Raw genomic sequence first — 10,823 nt, 5'->3', positions numbered from 1 at the left:
ATGCCAAGAAGGACTTTGACAGGGTGTATTGGCTGTTCCTCTTTCTTACCATGCAGCGTTTTGGCTTTGGGCGAGGTTCATTAATATGGTCAGGGCTAACTATAAGCACCCACACTCAAGAGTTCAGGTCAACGAGTCTACGTCACTCCCATTCGCACCTAGCAGAGGCATGAGACAGGGCTGCCCGCTTTCACCTCTTCTATTTGTCCTGAGCAACAAACCTTTGACAATTCAGTTCAGGACCAACCCGAGAGTAAAGGAATACAATTGGGCGGTATAGAACACAAGGTTTAATTCTTCGCGGATGATGTCATGATGACACTCACAGATCCAGGTCCTGCACTACAGGCACTGCAGGCAGAACTGCGAAAATTTGAGGCGGTAGCAGGCTTCAATGTCAATTTATCGAAATCTTTTATCCTAAATCTCACAATCCCAGAAGGAGAAGTCCAGCAGCTCCAGGGACAGACCCCCTTTCAGTGGGCCAAATGCCCCCTCAATATTTGGGTATCCAGCTCACCCCGAGGATAGAGGACCTTTATAAGGCCAACTACCCCACCCTGTTGTCTCAACTCCAACAAGGTCTCAGGCACTGGAAACCGCTGTACATCTCTTGGCTCAGACGTATAAACGCAAGATAAATGACAATGCTCCCAGAGCGACTCTATTTGTTCCAGGAGCTTCCGGTTGACCTGGACTGTGATCTCTTGCCCAAGCTTCGCTCTCTTATCACTAAATTCATATGGCAGAATGGAAGGGCTTGCCTCCTGTTCCACACATTACGATGCACGAAGAAAGAGGGGGATGTGGCGTTACCGGACTTCTCCCTGCACTACAAAGCAGCCCAACTTGCTCCACATGGACAGGGCAATAGTGGGTAGGACGATTTGGGACGTGTTTTGGAAGCAGAAAAAGATAGGCCGGCTAACGCATACATTAGCACCTCAACGCGAACCACACTCAAGATATGGCAGAGGTCACAAGAGATGGGGGATGGACATCCTTCCCTTCGCCGTATACCCCTATTCACTTCAATTCAGACTTCCCCACAGCACTGCGATAGGGCCCATTTGAAGCATGGCGGGAGAGGGGCTGCCTGATTGTCTCAGACCTCATGTCCCAAGCAGCGACCACTTCAAATATCTCCAACTTAAACATTAGGTATCCCAGCCTCGGATTAGGAAAGCTGCCACCAGAGATAGTACCCTGATGGAACAGTTTGTACAGAGGGCGGGTGCCATGAAAGGGGCGATCTCCTCTCGCAACGCTTTGTTACTCTTGACAGTACATGCACCACAGGCGGGCTACATGTCTTTTTGAGAACAAGTGGTCAGGAGGGACTTTACAGAAGAGAAGTGGAAACACTTATGGTCTGATATAGCCAAGAGCAATTCTTCAGTGGCCTTGAGAGAGGCCCATTATAAGACCCTTTTTGATTGGTACCTTTATCCCACTAAACTCAAAAAGATATTTCCAGAAACCTCCGATCTCTGCTGGCAGGGTTTTGGCCTTCTCAGGGACTTCGCCACATATGGCGAGACTGCCCTACTATCCGAACTTTCTGGGAGAAGATCCTAACGCACATCAAAGACATGCTGGGATACCCCATACCGACATCCATAGAGGGAGCACTTTTGGGCATCAGGGATCCAGACTTATAACACCAGACGAAAGCAGATAACGCAATAATGTGGGCCTGTTTTGGGGCAGCCAAACCGACAATAGCAGCTGCCTGGAAAAAGAAAGTAGCGTCAGCCCTGTCGCTGTGGCACTCACGTTTGTGGAGAATACTTACCATGGAAAGATTAGCAGATATTTTTAGAGATGAATACAAAAACTTTTAATATAAATGGGGCCCGCTGGTTTCCTTTCTCTTCCGGGGTCTACCCTCTGCAGTATGCCCACCCTCCTTACGAGCCACCCACCTCTTCCAGTTCTAACTTAGTCAATGTTTAGGCCCGATTATGTCACTAAAACAAGGTCCCTCCAGGCAGAATGGAGAACAAGTTGAGTTACAGAAGAACACTGTCCTACTACCTGACACATTTTTGACTAGCCAACCGTATATATAAGAAGAACCCACCACCACCAGGGAAGGGGGGGAGAGAGGGGGTTGGTTGGGGCATGTTTATATATATTTTTTGTTTTAGTACCCCTATTGCTTGGTTTAATAACGGGGACATGACTTGAATTTAGGGAGGTAGGCATTGGGACTTCCCTAAAAGAGAAGCTAAATCTCTATTAGACTTTAATGCTCATATGAAGTCTTGTATGTTTTCATGCATTGTATGTCACATGAAAGTCATGCTGAATAAAAAAGAACTTAGACAAAAAAAGTTAATGAGTGTTAAATATATATACCAAGGTGTATTGATGAGTCAGTGGGTGTATGAGTGCCTATATGGATGATTCAGTGGGTGCGTGACTCAATGTATAAGTGAGTGATTAGGTGTCTCAGTGAATGCATGGGTGAGTGACTAGGTTATGTGAATGTATGTATCAGTCAGTCAGTCAGTTAGTGTCTAAGAGGCTGTATGGGTTGGTGAGTGGGTCCAGGAGTGACTGTATGGGTGATTGATTGTCTGAGTACCTGTATGGCTGTATAAGTGTCTGTGTGGGTGAGTGAGGGGGTGTGTGACTGTCTGCATGGATGAGTAAGTAGGTGAGTCAGTGGCTTTATAGGTTAGTGAGTGTATCTGTGAGCGGCTATATGGGTGACTGCGTGTGTATAAGGCTTTGTCGGTGAGTGAATGGATGTGTCAGTGGTATATGGGTGAGTAACTGCATATTTAAAATGCAGTATCGGTGAGTGTTGGAGTATATGTATGACTGTATGTGTGTGTGAGTGATTGTGAGAGTGGCTGTATGAATGAGTGTGTGTTTGTGTCAGTGATTATATAGTGAACAAATTTTGGAAGAAAAGAAGAATTTGAAAGCAATAACGGACTATATGTATTGTGTTCGGTGCACCTCCTATTGCTAATAGCATTTTTGGAACCTGTAACCAGTAACACCAAAAGGTGACAGGTGCTGGAGATCTGTGCACGATCAACCTGATATGGTAGCAGAGATACAGTGATAGTGCTATCCACTGAAGTCCAACACCTAGTTTGGGTTGTTTGCAAGAAAGGGGGTTGGGAGCACACTGCCTCATATCCCAGCGCAGTTCGCTGACTTATCAGGAGGATTATGGAGCAGTTCCTGTGTAACACCAGTAGCATCTGCACCAGAGGAGGAAAGAGTGGTGATAGATTGGAGAACCAGTCCCTCTTGTGTTCCTCCATCCGTCAGTGGACCATCCCCAACAGCAACGTGATCCCTGAGAACAGTTATGGACCAAAGTGGAGGGCATAACTGGTCCAAAAGTAGCAAATCCGCCAGTGTTCTCAGCCGCCACTTCAGAAACAATCTGGGCCAATTAAAAAAAAAAGGCAGCAATAGCTGGATAAGATTTATAGCGATGTTGCTGAAGAACTTTAGCAGTACTGTATGATCTACTTGATTCATACAGGAGCAGCTCATATTGGATGAAAGAACGGGGCAGGCGAGGGGGTCGGGGAGGTGGGGGAATGGGGGTAGACAGAGACAAATAGAATTTAAAAAAAAAAGAACTTACCTGCCGCCCTTTAGCATCATGTTGCACTCATCTGCTCCTCTCTTCTCCAGTGCAGGCAGACACCGGCTCCCAGTCTGCCCAATCCTGAAGCTGCTCTCATGAATGAGAGCAGCTTCAGGATTGGGCTGAGGGCCGATGATTTGCGCTCCAGTACAGACTGGAAGATTGTGCCTGCTCTCTCCAACCCCAGCAATGCAGCTGGGGTTGGAGAGAGCTTCACTGTGCATGTGGGTCTGGCTGGCAGTGCCCACCACTCCCCCTCCAGCTTGCCACCACTCTGGCCCCATCCCCAAGACTCAGCACAAAAAAATTAAGACGGGTTTTAACCCCGTTTAATTTTTCACGTTTTTGAAAATGTTGCTAGGGGGTAAGGGCAATGCTCCTCCGCCATATAGGAGGAGCCGCCGCTGACTTCATATATGTTGCCCGTTGGCCTGTTTGCTTCTGCATATGTAAAATGGCACAGGAGTAGAGGAAATAGCATTCACTAATTTTTATTTATTTTATTTTTATTTATAAAGTTCTCTATAGCGCGAACTTGACCCAAGAGGATATCAGAGCACTTTACATTTAGGATCGTTGCGATACAAGTTACATCAGATACAAGAGCATAGTTAGGTACAGTGCACATAAACAATGCTTCAATAAATCGTAGGAGGGAATGGAGGAAGGAGTAATAGCGGGAGACGAAGAGGAACTATGCCCAAAGTCCGGGTGGGTAGGTGACGGTCAAGGGGGGAACCAGGGCCAACCTCCTCATTAGCTGTCAAGCAGCTCCACCAGTCATCAGCCACGTTGCTCAGGTCTCAGCGTTCAGGAAAAAACGTTTAGAATAGATGTATAGGCTACGAGGATAGAAGTAGAGGAAGAAGGTAGGGGGGAGGGCAATGAAACAAGCCAGAGAGGGAGTTGAGACACAGCGGGGAGACAAGGTGAACTATGCCCAATGTCCGCCTGGGTAGGTGATGGTCAAGGGGGTGAACCGGGGCTAATCTCCTCTACAGCTATCTAACAGCTCCACCCGGCATCAGCCATGTTGCTCAGGTCTTCGCGGTCGGGAAGACAGGCATAATCAATTTTGAGTAGGTATATTAGCTGCAGTTACATAGACAAACATAGAATACCAAGTCCCCAATAGAGGAGAGGCCACCCTGCTGGGACTCCACGCTCAGGGAAACCTCCCCACTGGTTGACGTTGCTGCTGAAATCAACGTGTAGGCGGAGATGGCGACGCTTGGTGTAGTCCAGCTCGGTATCAGAGAAGGAACTGGGGTCTGTCAGAGTGGCAGTGTAGTTTGGTTGATTTGCCGATTCAGTGCTGGGGCGGCCATCTTAAGCTCAGGCACTGATGGATATGCCCGAGTTGCGGTGCCCACAGCACTACAATATGCAATCGAGGGTCGGGCAGAAGGTGACTTGACAGCGCAGTTGTTTCTTTTAAGTGGTTGCTGAGTCAACTGTGTAGTTTGCTCAATTTACCGATTTTACGCCGGGGCAGCCATCTTAAGTTCAGGAAAAGGGGTTCTGGAGTGCAGCTCATCCGTAACTCACGCAGTACTTTGCGAGTTGTTTTAGTCGAACTTCGGTGCCGGTAAAATAGAGGCAGAGTTGCCAGGTTAAGTAAAAATAGATTCTATTACAGGCCCGGAGGCTTCGGATTATGCTTCTCTTTCTTATATTTGCTACTCACAGCAGCCAATGAAAAACGTTTTGTATGCAAATAAAACTACATTTCCCATGATGCTTGTCCATACATCACATCCTGTATAGCCCAATAAGAGCTGCTGTACCCTGTGTCTCCTCCTCTTTCTTTGCTGCTCTCGCAGATAGTTAAGTGCTCTGAACATTATGTTGTGATTTAGGTCGTAATTGACTGTTGAATTGTCTTGGCGATGTAACGTTTATGTTTGCGGTTATATCGTGCTATGTTGAATACTGGTATTTAAATATGTGTGTTGGCTGTATTAGGGGCCATTATGCTTTTTCTTGTAAATTGCCATGTTTTCTTGATTAGCGCTCGCTGGCGCTATTGTTTTTCAGGCTTTGACAGCTTGAGAAGCTCCCGCTGGGAGCGGTGTGTTTTGTGGGGGGCTCCCACTGAAGCATTGTATTTGGTTAACTGGGAGGCCCCTCCGGGCAGGTTTTCACTTCCCCGATGGCCTGTTGGTAACTTAGAGGGTTCCCGCTGGGAGCGCCACCATTCATTATTCTTGACGGTTACGGCGGTGTAAATTCAACGCTGGTGGCCTAATAAGGCTTAGTTGTGCCCCCGCTCACCTCACAATGCTGCGCTGCACTCGGTAGCCTTCCTCCATCGACAGAGTCCACGGACCTCCTCTGGCTTACGTGCCTATTGGTTGCACTGCGTCAATGTGTCCTAGGGGCAAGGCTTTTGCCTCCTATCCCAGAGGTTCAAGGTTCGATTCTAGGTTCTTCAGGTTGTGTTTTCACAATTAAGAAATTATATTTAAATTACAATTGGGATTGATATTAATCTGATGAATGTTTTCAGCATTTGTACTGCAATGGTTTGTGTGCACGTGGTAGCGCTATTGGTTTCACTCACCAGAGTCCACAATGCGATCTCCCGCGGGAGTGGAAATGTCGCGCTAATGATATCTGCGACATGCCTGACTGGGCCTGCGCTTGATCTTCATGACAAGGCCTGGCTTGGCCGCACACTGAATCAAACGCTCTTTCAAGAGCTGCGATACTGCGCTGGTGTTGCAACGCTACAAATGAGTCACTGTGATTTGTGTATAGATTTTTTGCTCTAAGATTAGGTGTTTCCATGATTATGATTTCTGAGTTAACACTATTCCTGTCACTTCCATAGGGTTGTTCTGATCATTGTGCGGTCTCACGCTTTCTCCGCCAAAGGCTTTCCCCAATAGCCGAGTGCGGTTATGGAGTCATAACGCTCCGGTGTGCGTAACCCACTTGAGCTTCATTTGGGCGATTTGGCCTACGCACGTCGCACGCGTCCCCTGTTTGTTTCGAGGTCACATTGCCTCGTGCTTTACATGAGCAGATTTCCTGGTAGCCTCCAGGCAATAACAATAGGCTGGCCCTCGGAGTGCGCACGCGCTCCTGGAATTTTACGATGACTCGGACGCCCATTGGGCTGGTATAATGACTACAGCTTTGCTGAGGAGCCGATGCATTATTCATTTCTCTATTTTAGTGTCCACAGGGTTGGCTCCCCCTCTACTGCTCCATTGCGCTGTGCTTTGCACTACTATATATTGAATACGGATATCCCTTCAGGGTGATTGGTGGGATATATATTGGAGGATGAGAACTAATTGATAGGAGCGCAAGAGTCTCCTGAACTAATTATGTTGACACTCAGGTTCTCCACGTTCTTGTGTGGTCAACAGGGCCCCAGGTATGAAATTCCCTAACTCAGGGTTACAGGGCCTGATTGACACCCATCATTGTTCTCCTACCACAAATCCTTGAGCATGATTTTGTTTTTATTTTATTTTAATTCTATTTATTTTTATTTTTGTATTTTCCATTTTCACCAATACGTAAGACATCCGCGCGTGCGACAGGAATTAGACTAGGGCGTTGCGACCTCCCCCTTTTTGGTATGGTTGAAGAATTGCTCGACGGCGTCGCCAGGCTTCTTCTTTTCTAGTCGTCTCAGAAAGGGATTATCCAGACTTGACAGGCTGCAAAACAATATCCTAGTCGGAGTCAGCCACGATCGGTGATAGGCGTCGGTGTGACGCCATTTGCGCCAGCCCTTCCGAGAGTCTTGAATCCTTTCACTAGGCTGGGCATCCTGACACCCGATCCAGGTAGGCCCTTTGCGACAGAACACCTGGGACAGATTCGTTATTGGTTGCATATATAATGGGTAGACGTATTTTGCTTGTGGTCACATTCCTACTAGTTGATCAGGTATTTTCCCATCATATTCCACGGCTTCTGGCATATAGCGTTCAGGAGAGCGTCTAGTGTCTCCACCTTCCCTTCGTTGGTGGTTGTTCCGGTGACGGTTCTGATGGTTGATGCTACGTATATGTTATCCCAAGCTCTCAGCTCTCTAGCGCTCTCCAAGTACCAACTTATTTTACCTTTCGAGTTAACAGGATATATATGTATGGATAGGTCTATCTTAACACAGTCAGGGGCCTTGGCCTCACACTTCCAGACATTGGATTATGATGTACTGGACTAGTCCGGTTATAACCTTCATACAATGGTGACTCTTAGATTAGGTTGATCTCAATCCTATGCAACTCAGTTGTTGTACGACCCAAACTACAGTGCTAGGAAGAGTTTTCCGATGGTATCAGTGCAAGACTTTCCATTCGGGTGAGTGCCAAAGTAGCGGTGCGTTGGGTACAGTCACTCAACAGTTTTTACGATCTTTCAGTTAATCTGGTTCTTTATCGTGCAGGCCTCTTGAGGCTTACTGCTCAGCAGGTGAAATTTCTCGACTGCGAGAACTTTCAGCGGGTATCGGCATATACGGCACCTTCTTACTGGACTTGTTCCAGGACTCAGGCCATTCTGCCGAAATTCTCAGATTTGGGTTACTGCGGTATACCTCCTATAGCATACAGGACAGTATAGGACTGGGGCCACGGGTACCTTAAGATGGCTATGGGTGGCAACTTCACTCGAGAGACAGTCAGTAATTGTAAGCCCTTTTGAGTCCTTCCTCTCAGATCTTTTTGGGCAGGACTGATTTGTAAGTTACAGGCGTTCCAGTTGGAGGTCAGTACCATTAGAAAAGAAGATAGGTCTGGTCTCACGAAAGTCGATGGAAATGAATTTGTCCCCTCCGATTTCCGAATATTTCCGGCGACTGGGGTCGCAACTTTCGTGCATGGAGGTCTCCATTTTGTATTTCCACTGCTCCTTGGGTCGGTGGCAGCCGGCTCGGTTTCCTACCTTACCTTACAATTTCCCCTTTTCTCATGCAGGCACTCATGTAGATCGGGGCAGATGTTTTATGATTCACCAGGGAACTACAGCTTGCAGGTTAATCGTTGCCTTTAGTAAGCACGGGTCAGGGTTTGACACATGGCAATGTGGTAAGTACAGTTTTCCCCAGGTGGTATGTATTCGACTTTCCTTTTATTTACGATTAAGTTTCCGGTCTACAATACTTTCCAGGTTTTCGAATGCGCTGAGGGCGTTCATTTCGTATTTCTGGGTCCTTCCACTCACGCAATCCGTTTCGACAACAGAGGGTCGCTTTTGTTGGTATGTACACCATGTGGCAGATTTGTGAGGACCGAATTCTCTGATTTGTGAATTATTTATTAAATAATGTACGGGGAATTTAGTAGCGTTCACGTTACAGCGACCATTTCGGCCGTTTTCTGCGGCTCACTCTCGGTTCAGGGTAGGTTGCTGAACTTGCGTCGGGTCTTTCTTTCGAGCTCCTTTTGGTGGCGTAAAAATCCCAGCCCGGAATAATTCTCGTGATTTCCTTTTTTTTGCAAATAGATAGAGAACAGTATGTCGAACGGACACTAACTATTGTCAGGCTGTGTTACGAGGCATTCCACCTTTAGGTGTTCCTACGGCGAGACAAGCCGCGTTTTACAGGTACAGTACCTACTCTAGTAAGTTGCTCTGTAAGTAATGTCTGGACTGCAGGTGGTCAGGGCCTGGTCACATGAATTCGAAATAATGCACTTTATGGGTGTTTCTTTCCATTCCTTAAAGCTTGCAACGATGATTCTCGGATTTACTATCTGAGGTTTTCTCGTATAATTGTTCATATTATTGTTGATTATTACTGACATTTTATATGTGGGTCCGAGGCTAGTATAGCCGATGGTTGAGGGCATATTTGCCAGGATTGATGTTCAAAACCAATTGTGAGACGCAGTCCATTCAAAGGACCATACTTATCATTCTTGTTTTTGATGATTCCCATTGTTTAGCAAGTTTCAATTCTACTGATTGATTTTCTCAGACTATATTTAAACTGTTTATTATGTACCGGTGGGAGATATAAGACTGTAGTGTGTGGATAAGCGTTAAACTAACATAATCCGAAGCCTCCGGTCCTGTAATAGAATCAAAAATAAGATAGCATTCGCGCCAAGGAATTTTCAATTCTATTAAGGACACAGAGGCGAGGATTATCCCACCCGGTTTATTACAGTATTGGTAATAATTACCCGCCCGCATGTACTTGATAGTCTGTATCAACAGAAGTTACGTGTTTTCCCTGTCTCATTCCTTTCAGCTTCGAGTAAAGAAGGAGCTAGTGTTCTTCTGGCTTAGAAGAAGTAAACTTTCCAGTTTGAAGATGGTTTTCTATGTTGAAGGATGATTATTGGGACTCATATTCTGTGGATTGGACTGGATTTATTATTGTGTAGACTATATAAGTTCGAGCAAAGAAAGAGGAGGAGACACAGGGTACAGCAGCTCTTATTGGGCTATACAGGATGTGATGTATGGACAAGCATCATGAGAAATGTAGTTTTATTTGCATACAAAACGTTTTTCATTGGCTGCTGTGAGTAGCAAATATAAGAAAGAGAAGCATAATCCTCGCCTCCGTGTCCTTAATAGAATTGAAAATTCTTGGCGCAAATGCTAGCTAATTTTTGATTCTTGTAGGTCCAGTGCGGTGTGTTCTGGAATCGCTTGAGGACTGCAGGTTCCGCCGCCACTGAGGTCTTGCTGTCGCTATCTTAAGAGCGCCGATGGATCCAAATGATAGTCTGATTCGCAGTTCGCTACTGCAGTGGTGCGGTGCGTGACAAGTTCTATGTAGGATGGGGGGGACGGGGTGCTGCTCCCCCGACAAAGATGTGTAGCTGCCTCTGTAACCTCGGCTTCGAATCGCGCATAGACAAAATGTACACTAGCTTGATCCATGTTACAGAAGGGACCACACAAGCAACTCTGACGCCTTCTGTAATACCACAGTGCCACAGAGTAGAAATAGGTGCAAATGGCTTTTCAATTCTCTGGGTGATTTTGCAAAAGTTAAGCAGGTCAAGGGTTTGAATCTACTCAGAGTTAACTCAGCCTATCATCCTTCCAAGGTCAATAATTTGAGTACCAGTAAATCTGCTTTATACAGTGTGCCGAAATAACACCTGTTACATACAGTGCCTAGAAACAATACGTTACAGACAGTGCTTAGCAAAACTGTGGTAAAACGTCTCATACAAAACAATGTATTTTAATTTTTGTTATCCTTATAGTTAGTATTCTTTTA

This window comes from Lissotriton vulgaris, chromosome 10 (genome assembly GCF_964263255.1).
Source record: "Lissotriton vulgaris chromosome 10, aLisVul1.2, whole genome shotgun sequence".
In the NCBI taxonomy this organism is placed as follows: domain Eukaryota; kingdom Metazoa; phylum Chordata; class Amphibia; order Caudata; family Salamandridae; genus Lissotriton; species Lissotriton vulgaris.
The sequence above is the reverse complement of the archived record's forward strand: the minus strand, read 5'-3'. Positions refer to the sequence as shown.